General features: G+C 29.5%; 1 protein-coding gene across 1 annotated transcript in view; it reads left to right on the plus strand.

The window, feature by feature from the left end:
- The first annotated feature begins 4199 nt into the window (after positions 1-4199).
- Positions 4200-26273, plus strand: part of nord (neuron derived neurotrophic factor nord) — a 73991-nt gene continuing 51917 nt past the window's right edge. Inside the window, exon 1 of the mRNA XM_016068187.5 lies at positions 4200-4456. The gene's annotated coding sequence lies outside the window, so the exon portion shown is untranslated. The remainder of the gene's footprint in view (positions 4457-26273) is intronic.

Consider the following 26273-nt stretch of genomic DNA (forward strand, 5'->3'; position numbering starts at 1 on the left):
TATTATTAATTTTTCAGTTGAAATTTACGATGTTTTTACGGATAAAATTAGTCTAGACCTCAGTTTTTCCAACATGTACTAAAATATTTATACTTTTTCAACCGCCAAAGAGAATTTTTTTTTTTTTTTTTTTTGCTTTTGAGTTTCCTGTAAAATGTTTGTAAATGTACAGAGCTATTTCAAAGCCATGCGCTTCAATTTATTTTAATTTTCTTTTATTATTTTACTTATTTTTGCTTTATAACTTTATATCTATTAGTTTGCTTTTGTCAAAAAATGGTTTAATTGTCAATAATTTTTTTATTTTCTTCCCATTTTATGATAATACGGCAATGAGTTCTGCTTTTAGTGGCATGAAAATTATAACTTGTTATTTTATTCAATCGAGAACTCCAATTAAATTTCGAACATTGCAGTCTATCGGAATGTTAGAATTTCATTTACGATAAATTTCCTATGGGGATAATATGTCAATAAATTTCACTAGTAGAGAAATCAGCGAATGATTCAAACTATTATTGCCATATGGCTCAAACTCCAGTAAAGATGCGAACACTCTAATTAGTCAGAAAAAGTGGTTTGAAATTTGATGATAAATTTTCTTTCGCGATTAAAATGGCTATTAATTCTGTTTGCAGTCGTTGGAAAACTGTTGAAACTTGTCTTCTTATGAAATTTGAGCTCTTAAACATTTCGGCAAGTTTTCCGTATTTTGATTGCAAAATTTGACCCACGCCCTAGCATACCCACGAGTTAATCCAAAACGTGTTTAAAAATTAGGCACGCAAAAATTTATTTTAATATCGATTTAAAGGTGAAAAAAATCAGTCTTTGGAACTAAAAAACGTCAACTACATTATAAAAATATCAATACCTCTGGGGATACCGATCCAGGAGTTTCCTTGTCTTCTGGATTGGTTCAAAATTACAAGGCTACGGCGTTGAACATTAGTAGTCGTAAACCCAAAAATTGGGTCGACTGTTCAACGGCGGTCATAAAATAAAATAAAAGTACATTATAAGAAAAAAATATATAGTTTATCTAACTTTTTATTTGTTTTCAATTAACGTGTGAAACAATCAATGATCTGAGTTAATGTTTTCCTTAACAAAACAGCCAAATATTTGTCAAAGTTCATTGATAAGAAATGTTTTTTTCCTCGCAAGTAAAATTTCCGAAAATAAATTGAGCTGCTTTCCACGAAAATTAAGTCTTCTTTAATTTTAAGCCTCTTCTTTCAAAATTAAAAAGAAATATACGTATTTGCATATACAAGTTGGTTTCAACAGCTAGTCTTATAAAGATGCAGTTATCACTGAGGGACTTTGTCTACCATAATTCAAGCGGAACTGATTTAAAGAGAAATGTTTTGAAGGTCGTCAATTAGCTTATTTAAAACTTGTCCTTTGTAAGGACTATCAAGTCCCCATTGTGTTAGTAAAATTTAATATATAACTTCCACTCTAATCTTTAAAATGTTAGTTTTAGTTATATGTACTTACTTGTCTACTTTCTTTTCAAATTTATGGCTTGCAAGTATTATTGATGTCGTAATCTTTCGAATTGAATGGGGATAATTATTCTAAATTGCAGTGTCAGGTGTTAGTTATGGTTTAAAAGATGTTCTTTTGAAAATTGCGCATTTCTTTATTAGTTATGAACCCTTATAAAGAACCATTTGATGTTCAACATGAGGCAGTAATTATATTTGAATTGATAGTTGGAATAATAAATGAATCATAGTCATTAAATTAACTCTTAGTCATAAAAATATGTACATATTTTGACAAATGAAAAAATCCTCAAAAGCAGATTTTAATTTTTTTTCTTTCTGTAATTTGTTGGCGAAACAATCTTTATGAAGGCCGAAAAATAGGAAGATTAACCTGCTATACTTACGTGGTTTATCAGCACGGCTGGATATTAGTTTCTTATGCAGTTCAGTACGCGTTTTGATTTTGCTTTTATTGAACAACTGTGTTGACCAGTACAATAATCCATGTATACTTCTAATTCAGTCTACGCTCCTTATTACGACTTTCGATTAGAACGACCAAAATGAAGTCCCTTTACAGTGGCTCTTCCATTAGAACGACCGATACATAAAATACTGCTTTCTATTTTTAATAATTCGATGCAATTTTAACACCTATTATAATATCCTATCTAAACTGTTCATTCCAATAATGCAACTAAGACTAAGTTTTTTTTTCTATTTTGAAGAAAATTACTTCGAGAGCATCTTTAAAACTACTTTTTTTTCCCGGCTCCCTGGAACGAAAGGTGATTCACGACCCCCTACGAAAATACACCCCCTAATTATTTTATATACAAGTTTATATAAAATACAGAGCTCGAGTAAAAGTGTTTTTGCATCGTTTAAAGAAAATCTGTTATCTTACCTATTTTATAGTACAAGAAATTGAACGTCGTAAAATAAGTACGGTTTTATCCGAACAATTCAACAATATTTGATATTTTTCCATTTTACCTTCGACTGCAGCGGTTCCTAAATGCTCACAGCTTACAAAGGCTCCGAGAGTAGAGTACTTTTTTTGAACCAGTTATTATTTTCGAAGCTCGCAATTAAATTTAAATTCAAATAATAATACTTCATTTATTTAATATTTCCGTTATTTTTATGAAAGGATTTAATTGAAATACTTCTGCACAAAGAAATGTTTTTAATAGAAATAGAAAAGAAATAATAATAGAAATATAAAAAAAAAATGTTTTTTTTCTATTAACAATATAATGAGTGAATGAAGAAAAGGATCTATGCATTTGTGAAAAATTTCTTTAGTATTTCGCATGGAATAAAAACAACTAAATTCAACAGTAAAGAAGTATGTTTTTCTAAAAGAAAATCATTCTAAACATTCATTTTCTTCCTTTTTAGTTTTTTTTTTCAATGAGAATTATATTTCATCTCATTCATTTTTCAGTTTATGCATGCAGTAAATTTTAATTAAGAACTAGATTATGGATGCCACTCTAGACTTCAATTGTCTGAGATAAAATCCATTTTAAGACTAATAATAATAACACGACACGATGAAAAAATTTCATTCATTCAATTAATATTTTTAAAATGATAAAAACAATTTAAATATTGCATGTCTTTCATTAATTAGTATGTTTACATTACTAATGAAATTTATTCATTAAGTCTTGGTATTTGGTCAAAAGAAGGTTGACCATTTAGGGAATCACAGCCATTGGGAACCACTGTTTTACAGTCTTGTTACGACACATTTTAATAGTATTTTTGTTAAATATTTATTTGAGTCATCCCAACATCTGTACTATTTTAATTACTGTACTCGTCTGAACTATTTTAACTATTGTACCCATCTGTACTATTTAATTTACAACGTCGGTACTTAGATAAAACCCATTTTAAGACTAATAATAATAAAACGATGTGATAAAATTTTTTTATTTATTCACTTAATATTTTTAAAATAAATAAAAGAATTAAAATCATTACAAGTCTTTCGTTAATTAGTATATTTGCAATTGCTAATGAAATTTATTCATTAAGTCTTGGGATTCGGTCAAAAGAAGGTCGACAATTCAGGAAACCACTGTTCTGCAGTCTTGTTACGACATATTTTAATATCGTGTTTGTTAAATATTTATTTGCGTTACCAAAACATCTGTACTATTTTAATTTAATTTATTATTAGAATTCTAAAAATGCATATTAAGAGCGATTTTTGAGGAAAACCCTGTATTTTATACATATATATCTATATAAACGAACAAATATCTGCACTTAATTACATTGCTTTGTTCCGCTAATTTAATTTTAAAAAATCTCGAGAGATAATTCAGCAATTGAAGTACAAAATAGCAATTTCCTTTTTGTCGATCATTAAATAAAAAAAAAAGAAAGAACAAAAAACTAGACGAAGAAAGAATTATTAATCAAAAGTTTTGTTTCCTTTGCCCTTTATCAGCTTATCCCATTTAGAAATAAATTTTAAAGAACAAAACAACCAATTCATCTTTCTTTCTGCGAAAATATGCAGCTTTGGTTGAGATAAGCTTCGCACATTACCGTAAATCCCACGATTCTCTCTCTTGTTTATAAACAGAATTCCTGTCTGATCAAATCCTTTTTGGCGAAAACGAGAATGAAATTGTTGGCGATTAATCTCCGCTGGCACCATTTCCTAAAGCAACCTTTCAGAAGAGCGGAAATTCAAAGAAAATATTCTCCCGGCTCTTTCGTTCCACAACCCAAACAGATGTCGCATAGAGAAAGGGACTAGCAGTTCTTGACATTGGAGACTATTTTCTAATTAAAGCATGGCAGTACATCCCTTCCCCAATCGGAGTTCGGAATCACCCCCGACCTCTTTAGAACCCTTGTCGTCTGCAGTATGATCCCCACTTTCATAGGATAACTTACTCAGTTTCGGAAAAAAATCTTTTTTCATTTTTTTTTTGGTGAGTACTTTTTTACGTCTGAATTTGCATGTATAATGTTTGTAATTTAATAATTTCTCTGTATAATATTTAAGGAAAAATTGTTTAAGTTTAACACTGTTTATCATTGTTGTCGGTGCATTTTTATTGACCGGAAAGCCACACTTACCGCATTCGTTTCCTTATTTTTTTGGTTGTCATCAGCATAAAAATCAAATTTTTTTTTGTAAATACGTCTGTATCCCTAATTTAAAGTTATTTACTGTATTATTTATTTTTTATTCTACTAGGATATTAATACGTTTTTGATTTTTACAGTTTCCTAAAATAGGAGTTTAAAACTATAAGAGTTCCTTTTTTATGTAACGTAATTTTATGATATCACCTTATTAAGCTACATTTTTAAGATATACTTATTTAAATCGCTGTCTAAACATTTTAACCATTATACAATTGTTATTTTTTGGTGCAAATTTTAAGGTACTTCTATAAAATGCAACTAAAGAGATTTGTTAAATGATTAAGAACTTAACGATCAGCTTCATATACAATGTGATGCATGCGCAAATTTTATTTAAAACTATAAGAGTTGCTTTTTTATATAACGTAATTTTATGATATCACCTTATTAAGCTACATTTTTAAGATATACTGATTTAAATAGCTGTCTAAACATTTTAACCATTATACAATTGTTATTTTTTTGTGCAAACTTTAAGGTACTTCTTTAAAATACAATTAAAGAGATTCGTTAAATGATTAAGAACTTAACGATCAACTTCATGCACAATGAGATGCATGCACAAATTTTATTTAATATAGCATCCCGTTTGGGGTAAGCAAAAATATTAAATTACTGTTGTAAACTTGAGTGGATTTATTTATCGATTATGTCAACTTTCATCTATCAAAAGGTACCTCAAGATGGAATCAAGTTAACATGTCTTATATACTAGTGAATTGGTATTCAATATTTATAGTGGTAGTTACACTACAAACTCACCAAATTTATTACAATATACCCTTCATTTTATATGATATTTGAAAAATATGATTATAAAGCAAAATTATTTATGCTCACTAATAGATCTTAATACAATTATAAGAAAAATGTTTGGACGTTGGAAATGGCGTCACAAGCAAAAGCGAATGGAATTCTTTTTAGTATACGTATTTTAAGTGAATAATTTCAACTTAAAGAGCAGTTTCATGCCAATGAAACTACAGTTATTTCAAAGAAATCCTCGAGGTTTATGAACGGCATTGAACAGGTGGCTTGAATATGTATAGACTGTGAAGATATATTTAAAATTTTGAAATTTAATTTTTTAAATGGCTAAATGAATTATACATGCAATGTTAAAGATCACCGCTTGTGCTCACAGATTAAGACACACAAAATGTTTATTGCACTATTTAAAAGAAATTGCTAAATTAAAACAAATAGCCGTTTTAATAAATGAAGTAAATAACTGTATTTTTCTCATTATATTATTTTTTAAAAAATATTGAATGTAAAAACCAGGCAAATTTTTCCTACAGTTCAATTTAATCCGTTTTTATGTAACGAGTTTAACTAATTCAACTTTCTACAAACTATTTTTTATCTTTTTTTTTTATAGCACAATTGGAAAAAGTACGTAGTGACTCAATGTTTTAGCGAGAAAAAAAAGTTGAATGAATTAAATTTTTTTTCAAAATTACGTTGTCTGTTTGGATAAAATTTTTTTAAAATTACGTTGTCTGTTTGGATAATTTTTTTTAAAGAAGTTACTTACTGAGCTCTGGAATCAACAATTAAAACGTTCTACTTTACTCGATTAGAATTTTGAACAAACCATCGGAAAATATTCTTACTACGTAAATATAAATTTCTGTTTAAATATGCTTAAGAGTTAATAGTATTTTATTTAAAATAACATGTCATACTATAGCCTGACAGTTGAGGAAATAAATTTTACAAAATATATTTGTGCAAAATATTGAAATTGTAAGAAACCATTGTAAGAAAAAGAGCAGATATCAAGAGCATACTAACAAATTCGCAAATTTATAAACATCTTATGATTCCTTAGAAGAGAATATTCTAGAACAGTGGTTACCAACTTGCGGGTCCCGCGGGTCACATCCGGCCCGCAAAGCCTCTTTTTGTGACCCGCGAACTAAAATATATTACTTGTCATATTTTGAGGACAATTTTCGTAAAAAACCTATATAGATTTTAAATACTTTTAAGTTTTTTATCTTAACAATTTAATATCTGTTGCTCAATAATTGTTTAATACATGGGTGCACAATTAAAGTTATTGTAGCCAGAATTTTTTTAATATGCAATTAAATACTTTTTTAAAAATCTACTTCTTATTTTAATTTGTAGTTCAATACTTTTGTTTTGTACAACTTGATAAATATCTGACAGTAATATTTAATGTTCCTTCAAACATAACAGAGTCCTATATAAAATTTTAATAAGGTTGTGGCCCGCCATTTGACTGGTGTTTTTAACTATGGCCCCCGGCCTCTTGTAAGTTGGAAACCCCTGTTCTAGAACAAGGAAACTATTGTAAATAATGTATAGAATAATTCATTTGCATATCTTTTTCATTAACTTTTGAATTTAGGTAAATAAATTTGGCTTTGTAATTAATGTGTTTTTTCAATATTTTAGTCAAACATAGGCTCAAAAACATTCAAATAGGATAGGTTATAATTTAAATAATTGTCGCAATAATCATTTCACTTATATTTTTCTAGTTGTAAATAGTCTAAATAATTTTCCTAAGATTAAAAGCTTCGTTTATTCTTATAGCCGATGGGACTAAACTTTTAATCTATTTACTGGAATTGAAGTTGCATAAATTTTGCCGATACCAAATCCTGCAAATCAGTAATTTTACGGTAATTTTTACTGTAAAAATTACGGCATATCAGACTTTTTGTTTTGTAACATGTTCAGGTGAAAATGCATTTTACGGTAAGAAAGTACCGGAACTCTTAGCGTCTGCAGAATTAATCGTAATTTGAAAAAAAAATTTTTACTTTGTATGCATAAAATGAACAAAATTATGAGTCATAAGTTAAGAAAGGCATAAAATCGAACTAATCTTTAATAAGTCAATGCTATGATTAAGTATCGTTCAGATCTATACGGTTTATAAGTCATTATAACAGTTAAATTATTTTAAAATACTCAGGAAAAATTACTTTTTCATGCCTTGAAATTTCACTCTGGCTGAAATCAAAGACCATTCAACGAATTGAAACAAATGTTTAAAAGCAGTACAAAGAATACTTTAAAATGTCTTCTTTCAATCAGAAAAGTTTCGAGCAACTTCTTTAGTGAAAATTTTTATTAAGGAATCGTTTAAATTGTATGAAATCTTTAACTCTTACTTTTTCCTCTGTTGCTTCACAAGAATTAGAATTTCAAAGTATGCCTTCCCCATCTCTGTAAGAAATGTTTGAGATATAACATTTTATTCAAAAAGTTTAAGAAATGATTTTCCCCAGCCATAAATTCCATTATTAATGTAAGGAAAATTACTAACATGTTTCTTCTAAGCTAAGTAAAATTCTTTTTTTTTTCATATTCATTTAAATTTTTACTTCAGATATATGAATTAAAAATATGTACAATAGAAACATAGATATGGATTGAAAATAGTTTTTCTATCACTTGGTGGTTTCATAAAGAAAAAGTTACATGTTTTTATTTACTTATTTATTTTAATGTTGCGAAAAGCAGTTCTGATAATGATAAATGTAAACAACAGTTGTGATGCCATCGAATTCGAATAAATGGGATAGAAGGTATTTTGTTAGATCTGAACAGAACTTAGAGGAGAATTACTCCTCTAAATTACTCCTCTAAGGAACAGAAGCAATTTGAAAACAGCTTCCCCTCTTTTAAATTTGTTAACATATAAATAAAGATTTTATTTTAGATTTATGATAAGATAGGTTATCTTAAAATTTACGCAAAAATGTTTAGAAGTTACACGTTAAAAAAAAATTTTTTTTTCCTCGTTTAAGTCAGTGATTTTCTTTTTAAATCGGAGTGATTTAAATCCCGGTTTTAATCTTGATTTAAATCGAGCTGATTTAAATCAGCGAACCCAAATTATGCTCATAAAATTAAAAAGAAAAGTGTTTTGAATATCTTGAAAAAATAAAAATAAAATCCGTTTAAATCAAATTATCTGATTTGAATCACGTTAATCAGATTTTAAAAATATTTTTTTTTTGTGTTAAAAAATATAAAAATCACAAGTTTTGTCATTGGACCTTAATGAGTTAATAATTAATATGGAAAGAGCTTATTTTTTACACATATAACTCATTTGCAATTAAAAAATCATATTACCAGTCGCAAAATATTTTGTGTAGTTATTTTTTCATTAGATCTAGGAAATTATTTCATTCTAACTCCATATTTGCATATTTTAATGTGATTCTAATATTTTTTTATAACTATAAACTTTAGACTTTATATCTCAATATTTTTAACCCTGTTTTTCAAAGCACCTTAACCAAAGGGAAAAAAGCTATAATTTAAAATTATTAGTATACCATTTAGTATAACAAAAATTAAGTTTTAAAAAGGACAAAATATTTTAAGACTTTTACTCATATTTACTTTTTGCCCCATTTTTAGAATGAGCACTGCGGAGTAAATAATTACGTTATAATAACGGTAAAAAGTGCTGCACTATAAATGCATCATCTGTAAATCCATGTTGCCATAAAATCCATTTTACTATAAAATTGATTTTTACCATAAAATATTATACTGTAATTTTTATAACAATATTTATTTAATAAGTGATTTTACGGTACTTAACGCCGTGAAAATTACTGTGTATCAGATTTTTTGTTCCGTAACATGTTCCAGTAGAAAAAATTAGTGGCATCCTAAGTGCCGGTACTTTTCCGTACCATAGTTTGACCTTTTACCATAATTTGATCTAGAAGTTTTAACAGTGCGGCTTAAGATAGGCTTAACTTGGCCTAACAACCATAAATAGCTATTGCTAACTCACAATGGTTTTTAAAATCGCATATTTTTGGCAAAAGCTCTTTATTTCCTATGGCGACAGAGCCCACGAAAAACTGCCTTAATTCTTATTTTTTAAAAGAAAAAAAAGTCATTTTTTTAGCAGTCTGAAATGTAATAAATCAATAATAAGTGTATTTGTTTAAATTTTTTGTTTGAAATAATGACTGTTTAATTGAAGGTCTTTGTTGAAGATTGATTTAAATAGCATTCTAATCAACAAAAGAAAAAAATATCATTTTAGTTCGCATCGAAACATTGGAAAATTGTTTAGAAATATTATTTTCCTTCGAAAACAATTATTTAAATATTTCACCGAATAAATTATTGCCTTATGCATTGAATCTACCATAATTACCGGTTAAAGGACTAAAGGTATTTAGAAAAATAAGCAGAGTAAATTGAATTTTCTATATGAGGAATTATAGAATGTCTAATAGGTATTTTAAAATCAACATTAAGTTTTTTTCTGATAATTATTTATAAATATCCATCTTTTAACTTTATATACTTTCACCAGGAAGAACTTTAATAATAATCATCATTTTCCATCATCATTAGCTAAAATAATAATAACAATATATGCTCGAGATGATAAGCGCGATTGGAAACTTGGCATGCAGGTGAATTTTAAAAATAATATTTACTTATAAAATGTTTTTTTCTTTATTAACCATAAATTAATCATCTTTGTTTTCAGTTAACTCTTAATGAGTTTTGTTGCCAGATTCAGAACAGATCGTATCATTCATATATATATATATATATATATATATATATATATATATATATGTAATACAAAAATTAAATACTTTTGTATTAATAAAAGCATTAAAACTTCATTCCTTTTCATAAAATATCTTTATTAAAGGATAAGGGTAGAAATTCTATTTTGGGACTTCAAGGCTAAAAACATGCCAATGAATAATAATTAGATTTATACTTCAAAAGAGAAGTTATTTTAAGATCTTTCACTTCCATATAAGGAAAGATTAAACGATTTGCTATGAGTAATAAATAAATTTGATGAGGCGTAAGAATACAGAAAAAGCATATGACTGGACTTTTTTACACTGTTTAATCATCCTATAAAACGCAGAGCACTAGTTTTTGCGTGGCTTTTTGTTGTTTATCATGCTTAAATAAAATCCGTCAGCTTAGACGGGATATGTGTTCCCCCTCTCCCGCTTTGGAGAGGGGTTAAACTGCTAATTCACCATCGTTTAGTAAAATAAAATATTATGCCGAAACTGGACTCGTTAATCATGATGTTCTCACTACTAATTTACTACAAAATATCGGTGAAAAATCGGTTACTAAAAATATATATAAATATATATATATATATATATATATATATATATATATATATATATATATATATATATATATATATATATATATATATATATATATATATATATATATATATATATATATATATATATATATATATATATATATATATATATATATATATATATATATATATATATATATATATATATATATATATATTCAGCAGACCCAATAATGAGTTTACGATTTCCAATGTTCAACTCCAAAGCCTGACCGACCACAGTACTGACGTGAAATACCCTCAGTGGTAGACAGATCATGGGTTAGAGTCCCCTTGCCGTCAGACTAACCGTTTGAGGTTCTCGTGGTCTTCCTGTCCATGTAACTCAAATGCGGTTTAGTTCCATCAAAAAGTCCTCCAAGAAGGCAAATTTCTCCCAATACTTGATCCAGGAGCTCCCTTATCTTCCGGATTGGGTTAAAAATTGCAAGGCTTCGTAGTTGAAAATTTTTAGTCGTAAACCCAAAAATTGGATCCGCTGTTCAACGAAGGTTATAGAATGTAAAACAAAATGCGTCGCAATATTAAAATTTGTACCCATTACTCATGGGTGTTAATGTTAGTGTGGGTGACAACTCGAAAAAACAGTCAGTAACACATGGTCCTAACACATGGTCCTTATTACCTATAAGTAGAAAATGAAGCTTGGGTGCCAACAGTGGATATGCCTCAAGCGTACACAAATTATATATTTGAATACACACATTTAAGATTTCGTCGATTAAGTCACAATTCCAGGTCTCAATATTGTTAGAAAAATCTTTCGTCTAGGCTTCAAAAAGATAAATAACTAGTAGTTGACAACTTGTAGGCAAGTGCACTGTTTAATTTTTACAATGGTGCTAATTTGATTTATTTTCCATCAAAGTCGCCATAGAGATAATTAGTATTGAACATTGAACATTTCAATAACAAATTCATCAGGATACCATTCGAACTTGTAAGAAACAAAAATTTCATCCACTATCATTTAAGCAATATGAGTTTATTATACTTAATATTGTCTTGAATTTCTACGCTTTAAACATCGAAATCTTTCAATTCTACTTATGGCGGACCAGCTGGTCACCGGGTAGTACTAGTTAATAATATTAATATTATCGTTAATATTAATATTATAGTTAATATCATCGCTAATGTTCGTTATCATTATTCGTCTATATTTGTTATCCTTAGCATTCGAAATGTGTGTAAACAATAAATATCCGTCACTTAATTTTTTTTTCTAATGGCACAAAGAACTTTAAAGATAATCGATTTTCATCATTAAGAACTAAAATAATGATATTAGCCTCCTATGGAATTGAAAACCGGGCATGCGTGCGTTACTTTAAAATAAGTTTACTTATCAAATGGATTTTCCCTTATTAAATTAGATTTATCAACTCACTTTACAGATAGTTCTTTGTAAATTTCGTTGCCAGATTAGGATTAGATCTTATCAATTTACTATCGTTTTCATATTAATTAGGATAAACATTGAATCTGTCATTCATCAGAGGTGATATATGTTTTCCCAAGCGTGGCATGTACAATATGTTCCACTTCAAGAAAACTATTTTTACAAAAGTGGAACGATAATAATTCTCTTGTGGGAGTTGAGGAGCAGCCTCCTGCAAGTTTTATTATCGTTTGAAATGTGGAAAAACACAAAAAGAAATGAAAACTCAACAGCTATTCTGCTTTGGAGAAACTCCAGAAAACATGATCGCTCTGGATTTCTCCCGACAGTTCTCATCTCCACAACACTAATTGCAAAATACCGACTCGTTACTTTTTCCGATAAAGAACAACGTAAAAAAAAATATGGTATTCTACAGGTGCTTATATTAGAAAGAAAAATAAATAAAAAGTAGGAGTGACCTACATCTACAAGATACGTGTATTAATGAGACTTTTAAAAAACAAAATGTCAACCTAGAAAAGTATTGTATCTATATTTATACGATAAATATAATTAAAAATTTTTTTGTGTAGATGTTACGCATTATACTTGCATTCTAAACTGAACTGATTTAATAAATAAATATAAATAATTGAAATAATTAAGTAAAAATAATTAAAATAAATAATTAATAATAATTAAATAGAATAATTAAAAGGCGATAAATAAAAAATAATAATTAGTTCAAATTTCATGACATAAGAGAAAGAGTATAATTTTCCCAAAAAAGAAAAAAAAAAGTACACCCTTCCTGTCTCCAAAAAATGCATAAACAGCTTCAGATAATCAACTTTACTTATTTCAAAAAATGGATCATACTTTATATAAGAAGACTATTTGCATTTTGCAATATGTCAATTGAAAATAGGCAATTTCTACTTTTTCTTTCTCCTGTTTTTTTTCTATTGTCAGAAATGACATTATATTTGGCTTAATTAAATGAGATCTATTACGCAGCAAGTAAAACTTACGAGACTGGAATGATGAAGGATTAATAGCAGTTTGTGCTTTTTGAATAAGATAAAAATAAAAATATTCACTGATGTCACAAATGTGCCATAAAACAAAATGCTACCTATTTTGCTCATAAAAATAAGAATTTCCTTAAAACCAAAATGCCTATTGCCACTATTTAATGCGGTGAGCTACAGTTCATTGACATATTTTTCCTTCATATTTCATGTCTCTGAAAAATATTTATGTCAGTTTAAATCTGCGAAGGAATTTATAGCATTATTATCAGGAATGTTCACTGAACATTCAATTTTAGTTTTTAAATTTTTCTATACGAAATTAACATAAGAACATTGCATGATACATTTGTGTTTTCGTAAAATGAAACATTTTTCGAACACATTTCGACTTTATGTTAGATTTTAAGTCTAAAACTGATTGCATTACGTATATCAAACATTTCCAAAAAAATTCAATCAATTATATTTGATCTTCTAAGGACCAGAAGTGATCCTTTATCATTTGTTAACTCCTAGAATTGCTCATAGGGTTCCTAGAGTTTAGTTGGATAAGTGCCAATGAAATTATAATTTCTTTATTTGCGTCTTTTATGATATAACATATTTTTGTCTCTTATTCGTTTCCGTATTAAAATGTATCATTTCTCATTTTCAAGTGTATGATTAAATCCAATATTTGATTACATATTAGAAAATAATAAATAATACACTTAAATGAGGTTTATTCTTATGATAATAAAAAAAGTTATTACGAATCACGATTAAAAATTAAAAGAAACAATTTCTTGTTAAATAATTTTTTATTATAAAATACACCTAATATTGCTTTATGAAAAACATCAAGCAGTCCCTTCACGTTCATTTTATTGAGTTATAACATGATAAAAAATAACATTGAATTATTCTAATAAAAAGCTGAAAATCCATCACTTAAAAATAATTAAGTGCTATTAAATTAGCTAAAACAAAAGTATTTTACGTCGCTCAAAAGTTTGAACTATTTATTACAGTTTTCTCTTAACACAAATCTGAATACCGAGTTATCTTATGGTTTGCTAGCACTTCCGAGGATGACGTCACAAACCTACTAAGAGGCCTTGACTCTCGGTGGCTATGATCTGATCCGTATGCTCACTTGACTCTCGGTGGCTATGATCTGATCCGTATGCTCACTGTTTTCATCCTAACTTTGTTTAACATCCCAGCTTTTATATTTTAATATCTTTAATAGTTTAGTATCTTTTATTTTTTATTATATTCTTTATTCCTTATTTTATTCCTTATTTCTTATTTTATTCTTTATTCCTTATTTTATTCCTTATTCCTTATCTTATTCTTTTTTCCTTATTTTAATCCTTATTCCTTATCTTATTCTTTAATTCTCATTTTATTCATTATTCCTTATTTTATTCTTTATTTCTTATTTTATTCCTTATTTTATTCTTTATTGCTTATTTTATTCTTTATATATTATTCTCACTGGCTCCACTACGTGCTGTGCTCACTATCGCTCGCCAACACTTGTTTATTTTCTTCTCTTTCTTTCTTTTTTTGAATTGCTTTGTGGTTTGGGGTGGATTACTAATGAAGCGTCAGAAGTATTTAAAAATCTAAACTAAGTAAGACGTATTTTTCATTCATCTTCAGTTTATTCGGTGAACGATTATAACTTTCTTACGAGTTGCAATGGCTCAGGGAATCGAGAACTCATCTCACAATGAGATTACAATGAGGTCCCTGGTTCGATTTCCGACGTTGGCTAGTCGATCCAAATTCTATTCCCGGCTCACTGCAGTGCTGACTTAAAATTTCCTCAGTTGTAGAGGGATCACAGGTCAGAATCCCCTTGGCGTCGGGCTAAATATTGTAAGTGTCCGTTGTTTTTTTGCTTCAACATAAACGCGAGTTAGTTCCGCAAAAGAGTCCTCCACGAAGGCTTTGTTCCAATACTTGATCCAGGAGTTCCTTTGTCTTTTAGATTTAAAATTACAAAGCTACGGAGTTGAACATTGGTTGTCGTAAACGCAGATTTAAATCGGTTGTTTAACGCAAGTATATAAAATAAAATTTAAAAAATATATTTATAATTTCCTTAAGAGCTGCGATGCTCAGAGCACTCGTCTCACAATGAGATGACCCAGGCTCGAATCTCAGTGTTGACTGATCTGATCGGAGATAAATTCTGCTCACGGCTCGCACCGACCACAATAAACAGTAAATTATGTTCAAGGCAAAAATGGATTATGGGTTAGAATCCCCTTGCCATCGAGCTAGCCGTGAGAAGTTTTCATGGTTCCTCTTCGTGTAACGCAAATACGGGTTAGTTCCATCAAAAAGTCCTCCACGAAGGCTAGTTTGACCCAGAAAAGCTCTTAAGTTCAAAATTACAAGGCTACGGAGTTGAACAGCAATAGCCGAAATCTCAAAATCAGGTCGTCCTGGTTTGTTCAGTTCCGTTTCAGTTAGTGTTCAGTTCCGATTATAAAATTAAAATAAAATATAATTCACCTGCTTATAGTTTTGGTTAACTGAATTACACAGCGCAAAAAAGTCGTAAAGATAAAAGTCGGCTTCAGAATATATATTTCATGTTAAACCTCTGTGACGCTATCCATTCATAGTAGCCAAATAATGTAGTGTAATTTTTCAGTGAATTTTAAAAATTACCATGGATTTCGCCTAAAAAAATGCTGATAACTCCGAGCTTCAAAGATCAAAATTTTAATGTTTTTAATCATTAATTTTATTTTATTTTATAACCGTCCCAATTTTTGGTTTTACGACTACTAATGTTCACCGCCGTAACCTTGTAATTTGGAACCCAATCCAGAAGACAAGGGAGCTCCTGGAGCTGGGAGAAATTTGTCTCCGTGGAGAACTTTTTGATGGAACGTGGATATTTTACGTTACGTTTTGAATCACCCTTATATTGCATTACGTGGATAGGAAAACCACGAAAACCTCCCACGGTTAGCCTGACGGCAAGGGGACTCTTACCTATGATCCATCTACCACTGAGGATATTTTACGTCAGCATTGTGGTTTGTGCAAGCTGGATGCGGAATTCGTTTCGACCAACCATCACTGAAATTCGAACCCGGTTCACATCCTTGGAAGGCGAACGCTTTATCCCCTGAGCCATCACAGCTCTTAATCATTAATTGTCGGAAATTATAAAAGTATGCAGCATTATAGTTTTCTTGATTTTATAATACTAATAATAGAGTGATGTAAAGCCGAAAGACTCCCGCTCAGAATGTATATTTAAGTTTTGTGATATTGTCTATTAATAGTAGACAAAAACTTATGAAAATTAAGTGCCACTTTTCCCTAAATCTATAAAAGTGCTATTGCTTTTCAAAGGTCAAACCCTGGGTTTGAAATACAAGAAAATTGCGATGTTTTTATTAATTGTGTGTTTAAAACTAACGAAAAGTACAGTGTTATTTTATGAGAATTTTTCAGGTTTATTCTAAAAAGCTAAATTTTTACGTTAACAAGTACTCTAGTTTAAATTTGTACATGATAATAAATTTTACTATTATTTTTTTATTGTGAGTCTCTAAATTTAGTGATTTTCGCCGACTTTTCTGGTAACAATGCCACTTCTTTCTGACGCCTGTGATTTATTCCTCACTTAAAAGCTATTTTTACAGTGTGATGGGGAGGAGCAAGGTTTGTTTTGTCTGCTGACTTTCCCCACCTTTTTGTTTACTTCCTTTAAAATAATACAGTATACATTAAATGTAAAATTTATCTTCCCTCTTGAAATAGATAGTAGCTATAAACATTTATTTAAACTAAGCTGTATGATTCTTTAACAAGTTTGATGTAACTTGTTTTTAAAACTGATAAAATGGATTAAACCAGATGTCCTCAATGCAAAGCATGTAAATTTTTCATCTAAATTAAAATTTTTTTTGGAATTTGTTATAAAGTTTAGTATAATAAATTATAATTTCTGGCTGAGTTTGAAAATAATAAGTTAATAAAGTTGAGACATGGGGGTCTTTTGTATGCGTAGCGCCGGAGCCGAAATTTATCGTTTTTTAGGTATTATTCGCTCTTTTCAAAAGAAAAGTAATAATTTTTGGATAAAGAACGCTTTATTCATGTTTTAATATTGATTGTTGTTGTTGTTCATTTACGTCGCACTAGAGCTGCACAATGGATTATTGGCGACGGTCTGGGAAAAACATCCCTGTGGATGATCCGAAAACATGCCATCACAATTTTGATCCTCTGCACAGGGGATGGCACCCCCGCTTCGGTAGCCCGACGACCTGCACGCGACGTCGAGCTCCTTACGGTAGAACAGTTTAACGAGGACCAATACCGCACACCCTCGGTCCCTACGCAGACTGATCAAAGCGGTCACCCACCCGCAGACTGACCTCAGCCAGTGATGTTTGACTTCGGTGATCTGCTGGAAACCGTGTCTTAACGATCAATCCACTGAGGAACCTGTTTTAATATTGAAAAAGCAATATAAGAAAATAAAATGAAATAATTAAAATTTTCTTTTTTAATTAACCCTTTAAAGGGATCGAACTCTGGATCCCTTGGTCTTCAAATTTCTTCGATAACTAACCCCCGGTACTACTTACTATGCCACGCCTCTCACGCTGTCGCCACGAATATTAAACGTAAGGAACTTTCCCGCGGTTTTCAACGGAACCTGTTTTGGCTCACTGTGGACCCATTTTGGCCCACTGTTTATTATACTATACTTTATTCGGCAGTTTTTTAACTTAAATATTTTTATTTAACCTTACGTAAACTTAATTAATAATTTTTTAAATTTATTTTTTGACTTTTTATTCCTGAATTTCTTTGTAAGTATTGTCACTAGAAATTGTAAATTAACTTTGATGTGAATTATTCTTTAAAAATGGGTATCAATTTTAATGACGTGGTTCATTAACAACAGTATGATGGTTCAGCGGTTAAGAGGACGCCATACAGCTAGAGAAACTTTTCGTTGCAAATTCTATTTTACCTTCGTAACTAATTTAAAATTTAAAGTATAGAAAAAGTGAGTTCAGTTTAACCTAGAGTTAGCCATGAAATTTCAAATGCTGAAAAAAAAAAAACTGATGATATTAAAATGCAAAATATTATTGGAAGATAATTTCTTTATAGCGTTATCCTAAGTTATCTTCTCATAATTAATTTTTATTTTGATATTTTGACATTTTTTTTCAGTATTTGAAACTTCATTGCTGACTCAAGGTTTGTCTAAACTCATTTTTTCGGTACTTTAAATTTTAATTTTGGAGGTGAAAGAGAATTTGCGATGAAAAATTTCTCTCTTGGTATAGCGTCTTCTTAATGATTTATGATGTAATTCTGAAAAACTGAATCCCCCGGTGTTGGTTTGAAGCTTACACAGCTTCAGATCGAATAGATCCAGATTGTTTAGGGAGTTTAAAAGCAGCAGTCAGCGTGTATGACCGCATTGCCACCCATCATCCGTTGATTACGAAATTGTGGATCTTCAGCTTCCATGGACACCCTTGGCCTACAGTGAGATATTGCGAGAATATTTTTTTTCTTCTGTTTCATTAATAGTATGTAACAACAAGTTGTCTTAAAAAAGAAGCAATAAATATTTAGAGGATAGAGTACACACAATATTAATACTAAATTTCTTTTGCGTCTAACTATCTTACTTCGCTACACTGTAAAAAAATTTAGAGGTACTTTTTACTGGAAAATTCATTTTTAAAGGAACATGTTACGGAACAAAAAAATCTGATATATTTTAATTTTAACATTAATAATTACCGTTAAATCGCTGAATCACGCTAATATTAGCGGGGAAATTACGATATAATATTACAGTAAAAATGGATTTTATGTTAACATAAATTTTACAGATGGTGCACCTACAGTGGCGGTATTTTATACCCCAATTATTATTATTATGAGGTATGTTGCACGTTTGAACTCTTAACCATATTAATTATTAACTCCTTAGGTAATTTGTACAGTAATAAATTCAGTTAAATCTCTGAATCACTCTAATTGAATAAATATACTATAAAAATTACGGTATTATATTAAAGTATAAAAGGAATTTTAGGGTAAAATGGATTTTGCGGATGTGCCCGGATGCCAATGAATTTTACGGATGTATAAAGTAACGGCTCCCCAAGTGCCGGTACTTTATACCATAATTTGATCTGGAATTTTTTACAGTGTAGGTGGTGCTTTGCACAAGAGTCATGGTATGCAATAGAGGGATTCTCCGGTCCCTACTTTCTCCTTATTCCTATTACTGTAATCTTCGAGCATCTGTTGCAACTCAACCTACGCTATTTGTACTTCATTATGTGCTCCATTTGTACGCCATTACATGGTGCGTAGCGCTTTTAAAAAGTGCTTAAAATTGCTTATTTCGATTTTTAAGAGCCCTTAAAGGTGCTTTTTATATTGGGTGTTTTTAAAAAATGCTTAATTTTCCCTTTTCGAAATTGAGATTTTTTTCTACACCATGTCGATTTTCGCCCCATGCTATACAAAAGCGTGGTTTTCACATTCAACGTTTTCTCTCAAACACAATGCATTTCGGCGTACCGTCGGTCCGTCGCGTATGAAAGCGCCAATGATTTTTCATGTTTGATGAAATACTTACGGGTCCGCATGTGCATATACTGAGCTAGATTCGGTGAGATTCTTGTACTCTCATGTGCAAACTCTGCTGCATTTTGAAAGATATTCTCAATTTCAGCCTTCACTTTCCACCCTTTGAAATCGAACCGAAAAATCTCTCGATCTTTTTATGGTGACTAATATAATCAAGAAAAGAATTCTTCATCAGAAACTAGTTATTTCATCATGATCATGCAAATTATTTTGCATTTTGTTAATGTTTTGTTACCTAAAATATTTTTAGTGCTTAACAAGTACTTAAATGGTGCTTTTTTTGTTGAAATCTTTGGCTACGCACCCGGGTTTAGATGCTTCCACTCTCTCTTGTGATCTTTCAGAACTTCTACGAGGGTTGCTATTTATATTTCTGGCCTTGGCAACAGTTAGTATTGCTAGGCGACCCCAGACGATTTTAATCGAAAGTTTGATATTTTCAAACATAAATTCAGCAGACGATTTACCATTATAGCTTCATTTGTGTTGTTGACAGTAAATTGAAAAGTTCTTCTCTTACCGTTCGCTATCCTACAGCACTGTAAAAAATTGGTAAAACGAATTTAATCGTGGTCGATGTTCGATCCAGGACGAATCCCGTGCAGGTCGTCCAAAATCCGTTGTTGTGCCAGAAAAGATCGATGCTGTCCGTGAACTGATAAAGCAAGATCGTCATGTAACATACCGTGAGATAGAGGCGTCTTTGGACATTAGTATGACTAGCATCAATAAAATATTGCATGAACATTTGAGCGTAAAAAAAATTTGTTCGCGTTGGATCCCGCATAATCTGACAAACGCTCAAAAAAAGGCACGTGTCGATTGGTGCAAGGAAATGTTGGAAAAATACGTTCAAGGTACATCAAAGGCTGTGTATAACATCTACACAGGTGACGAATCATGGATCTACGCATATGAGCCGGAAACAAAACAGCAATCAACTGTATGGGTCTTCCAAGACGAGGCAAAACCAACAAAAGTTGTTCGAGGAAGAAGCACATCGAAACAAATGATTGCCTGTTACTTCGGCATTAACGGTCATGTGGCAACAGTGGCGTTAGAGCAACGCAGGACGGTCAATTCTGAATGGTACACAACCAATTGTTTGCCAGAAGTCATCGGAGAAATTCGAAAAAAGCAGAAGAACAGGCGAATCATTCTTCATCATGTCAATGCGAGCTTTCACACATCGACTCAAACAAAGGCATTTCTGACGGAGCGAAAGATCGAACTGATGGGTCATCCGCCGTACAGCCCTGATTTGGCACCCAATGACTTCTTCTTATTCCCACACATCAAAAATAAATTACGCGGACAACGATTTTCGACCCCCGAAGAAGCGGTTGTTGCATTCAAAACGCATGTTTTGGAGTTACCTTAATCGGACTGGAAAAAGTGCTTTGAAAATTGGTTCAAACGCATGCAAAAGTGTATTGATCATCATGGAGAATATTTTGAAAAACAATAAAATCAATTTCGATCCTACATGTTTGTTTTTTCATTATTAGGCCAGTAATATAAATAGCAACCCTCGTACCTCCGCTAAACTCTTCATGCTTTGCAACTCTCAATCTTTATGAAGTACCCTACCTCCTCTAAATGTAATTCATTTTTGAAAGCATTAAAAAATAATTATAAAATATGAGTAAAAGAAAAGCGATGCAATTTACTTTTTCTTCTATTATTCAGCTGCGTTAATTTACTTATGATATCTAGCATTCCTTTTTTGAAACGTTTCCAAAAATACTCACAGCACTGAGTTTTTTAATATAAATTCATTTTAGGTATTCACTTATTTTAAACTTTATCGATGTCAGAATGCATCAAGTGATAATGCTGTTTTTTTTCCCAGGTATTTGCTGCCATTTTTTTCTATTTAATAGTTTTTTTCTCAGGGTCAAATCATTTATTAACTGTTTGATGTTTTGTAAATATTTTAAATTCGATTAAAATAGTACTTTTTCTTTTTAAAATTTCTCATGATTTTAGTTTTTAATTATTTTTATTAAAGTCCGCATATTTCAGAGTTTGTAATGCAAATTACATTGCATTGCAAACTCTGAAATATATGGACTTTCTAACAGTAGATATATTTTTAAAAGTATTTTTCTAATTTATTTTACGAAACTGGATAATAACGTTATTGGGAAATTCCAACTTATATTAACCAAATTTAATTTTCAATATCTCTTTTATAATATCTTTTAAATATAGTTTTATTATATTGTACAGATATTGTTTAATATCGCGAAGCTAAATTTCTGACAAGCAAAAAGATAAAAAAAATTAAAAAAATTCGCAGTTCTATCACAAAAAATTTAAAAATTTAATTTTAAAATGAAATAATTAAATAATTTACAACATGCTGAATAATCTAAGACTATCTTCTGAATTACTTATGTCCCACGAACCTTATAACCATATTTTAGGATTATTTGATTTGATCTAGATTTACCAAACCATGCGTCATCATTATTCCAAAGCAACTAACAATGTTATCAATGTGTGCAGTCTAGATTTTAATTATTATTTTTTTTTAATTGTGTGAATCTTGACAAGTGTATTGTTCTGTTACACTTAGACATTTTAAGGTTGAAACAATACCACTCTAACAAATCATTAAAATCGAGTATTGTCTAAGCGGGGATTAGTTGAGAAAAGTACAATATAAAACAATACGTAAGTACCAGGATTTGATATTCTTCATCGGCAGATATAGAGATTTATTTATTACAATCCTATCCTGTTCGTATTAAATCACAACTTAGTTTACGTAACCTATTTATAATTCTACTGACTGTTTAAAATATTCTATAAATTTAGGAATTATTGCGTTTTGGGACAGTTGTTTGAATGCTTGTTAGAATGAATGCTTTTCAGCTTATCAAAGAATGCTTGAAAAAGCAAATATTATGTTACAGATTGTGCTGGGAGATATAGAAATTTTCAATATCGCGATATATTGCCCAAAATATCGATATTTTTCGATATATCGTTTTTTTTTAAATACAAATTTAGAAATTTTTTGTAATTAACAGTTTTCTTTCTCAAATGAAGAAAAAAACAAGAACTTTTTTCTAAAACATCTTCAATTATCATAATTTTAAAGATTACGGAGATTCTATATAAATTTAATGATATTTAAATATTTTAAATTAAGAGATATTAAAAATGTTGTTTTTTGTGTTTACACATAAAAAGATCACACATTTTTATTTACTAAATGAACAATTCTTTTGAAACAATACGTTATTGTCATGTTCACTTGAACTCATTTTTTTATCACCTGTCGTTATTCTTCAGTATTTAAGTGACAATATTTTTTGACTTATAACGTGTTTTTTTTATATCTATCGTGAGTTGTTTTTCATCGATAATAATTGAAAGTCGATATTCATCTTGCGTTAATATTTATCGTAAATGCGATTTTTCGTGAGTTTATATCGTTACCGTGATAATAAAAAATATCGCTGTTTCATAATAATGTATCGCCCAGCTCTAGTTGAACAGACAGCATGAGAAAGAAGTAAAACATTTTTAAATTTTAAAAATTACATTTTTTTATTATTATTTTCATCTTTTTAGTTATGTCTTTCCCCTTCAGAAATCATTTCGGAAATAATTGTTACTTATGCTGGTTTCAGGCGTAAAGCCCGGTTGAAATGTGAGCACTTCAGCTAGTTGGAATTTAGATTGACAATAAATTCCCTAGTGTGATAATATGGCAATAAATTATGGTTTGGGTGGTCAGGAAACGTTTCAACTTTATTTTCATCAGGTACAAGCTAGTTAGGCGGAAAGTGGTCGAAATTTTATTCATTCACAAATTTGTTCAGGCTTGAATGCTCAAAGTTTTTATTGCAGAATTCCACTCCCTTAAACATCAAAGCAAGTTAATAAAAACGTAGATTTTTTAAGAAAGAAGAAGAAGCGAACATCTTGAAACATGTTTTTGCAAATTATTCTTTTGATTTCTTATCAGCGGAATAATATTTACTTACTTATTGATCAATGAAATTCAAGAGTAAAGAATTTCGATATCAATTTCTACTACTTTGCGTTTATCAATTATGACTCAACAACAAAATATGGATGGCGCCTTCTCAATGGAAGGCAAAAAAATAATAATAATAAATAAATAAATACATTTTTGTAATGCCGTTTATAGAAGTTATGAGTAATAAATATTAAAATGTTTAAAATTTAAGTCTCATTTTAAATTCTGAACTTCAAACTTTTATTTCAAATCTGGTACAGAAAAAGCATAATTTTTAAATAAGCATAATTTTCATAATTTACTAAGCTCCCGTCAATTTTTTTGTAATCTTTGTATGGCAGCATTCTATTTTCTCAGCAGATTCCCTTGTTAACTAGGTCACGCAGTAACAATATGTTAGTCATGTGACTTGTAAAGTTTTAAAAAAAAGTGATTGTTAAAGCAAAATTAAAGAGCAAGGGTGGAATTTAATGATGAATGTAAATATAGCTTGTAAAGTTTTAAAAAAAATTGATTGTAAGAACAAAATCAAAGAGCAAGGGCGGAATTTAATAATGAATGTAAATATAGCTTGTAAAGTTTTAAAAAAAAAGTGATTGTAAAAGCAAAATCAAAGAGTAAGGCTGAAATTTAATGATGAATGTAAATATGGCTTGTAAAGTTTTAAAAAAAAGTAATTGTAAAAACAAAATCAAAGAGCAAGGGTGGAATTTAATGATGAATGTAAATATAGGAAAAATCGACATTGATTTGAACTGTAAGGGCTAAAAAATACTCATCAGCTGACGAGACATTTTGTAATAAAATTAATTTAATGATTTTATCGCTCTTCATTCTACTCTATGCTCTTCATCGAATTTACTTAGAGGCCAGATCGAGAGCGTTTTCCGAGCGATCGAGAGCAAATTTCCGCTTTTGAACTTGCTATACCGTTTACAAGCTGTTCTTGCAGCTATGGCACCCTCTGCACACATAACACAAGTGTCACAAGCAGCTTTTACGGTCAAAGAATGCTCATTTTCTCAACTTGATATTCCGTTTTAATGGTTTGAAAATCAACGTAAATCAGCAAAAAAAAACAGAGAGAAGAAAGAAAAAAAAAGAATAAAGTAAAGAAAAAGGAAAGAAAAATAGTAAAGAAAAAAAGGAAAACATAGATATCAGAAGAATGAAACTTTCTCATTCGAAAAATCTAAATTTGCAATTCCGAATTTTTTGGAATTGCAGGTTCCAATTTTTTTCCGAATTGAATGAAACCCTAACTGATCGAGAAATTTTTTCTAATTTGGTTGATAATTATCGTAAAATTCAGTTTTATGACTGGCAGTTGAATAAACTTGTCTGGAACAGCAACTAGTTCCAGCCTGGAATTATTTTTGGTTTCTGCGTAAACTAAAAATGAATTAAATAAACCAAAATTTGAATTGAAAGAAAGAAAAAAAAAAAACGTTAAGAAAAAGTAGAAATAGTTATCAGAGATATATATTTCTTTATTTTTTAATTTGTTTATTTTATTTGAATTAAAAGATTCAATGGGAATTGTTAATGCAAATTTTTATAAATGCATATCCTTTCGTAATTTATTCAATGTATTGTGATTAAATTTTTTATTCAAATTTTGCTTTATTCGATGACATACTTCTTTAATAATTCCATCAAAATAACCAAATATAGACAAATAACAGATTATTGATTGATTATAAATATAGTTACAGATTATTAGAAATCATTTCTTGTTCGATAGAGTTCCAACACTCGGAGCTCCTGTGACCCTTTTATGGAATCCTAGGGTTCCAGGGAACATCTTTTTGAGAACCGCTGATCTGATATCATTGTCAGACGAAGTAAAATATTTTAATGTTAACATCCTTTTTTTTTTAATATTTACCTTGTATAAAGAATATTTTTAAGAAGTAATAAATATGTGTATAGTAAAAATAAAAAAATTAATAAATAAAAAAAAAATAAAAAAAGGGAATTCTGTTTAATGAAAAATATTTGTGAAAGGTTAACGAATAAGCAAATTTCTTTACAGAATAAGAAAGCAGATTTTGAAACGCTTTTAAATACAATAATAATTATAAATATTTTATTGAAAGGCCTCAATAATAATTACTTATTTTAATTATTTATTGCTATAAAAATTTATTTTAATGTTCGGAACCTGCTACAATAGATGTGCCTAACAAAAATTATTGAATATAATTACAACAAAAAAATAACAAAAAAAAATATTTCTTTCTTTTTTTTTTTTTTTTTTGTAAAAGAAATTCTCCCACAGCTTTTCTTCACTTATTCCAGAGGGATATAAATTTAAAAGCTTTCTTCCGAATAGCACAAAAAAAAAAAAAAAAAAAAAACT

The sequence above is a fragment of the Parasteatoda tepidariorum genome, chromosome 10 (genome assembly GCF_982258835.1).
Source record: "Parasteatoda tepidariorum strain Cologne lab strain chromosome 10, Ptep-v5.0, whole genome shotgun sequence".
Taxonomy (NCBI): Eukaryota; Metazoa; Arthropoda; class Arachnida; order Araneae; family Theridiidae; genus Parasteatoda; species Parasteatoda tepidariorum.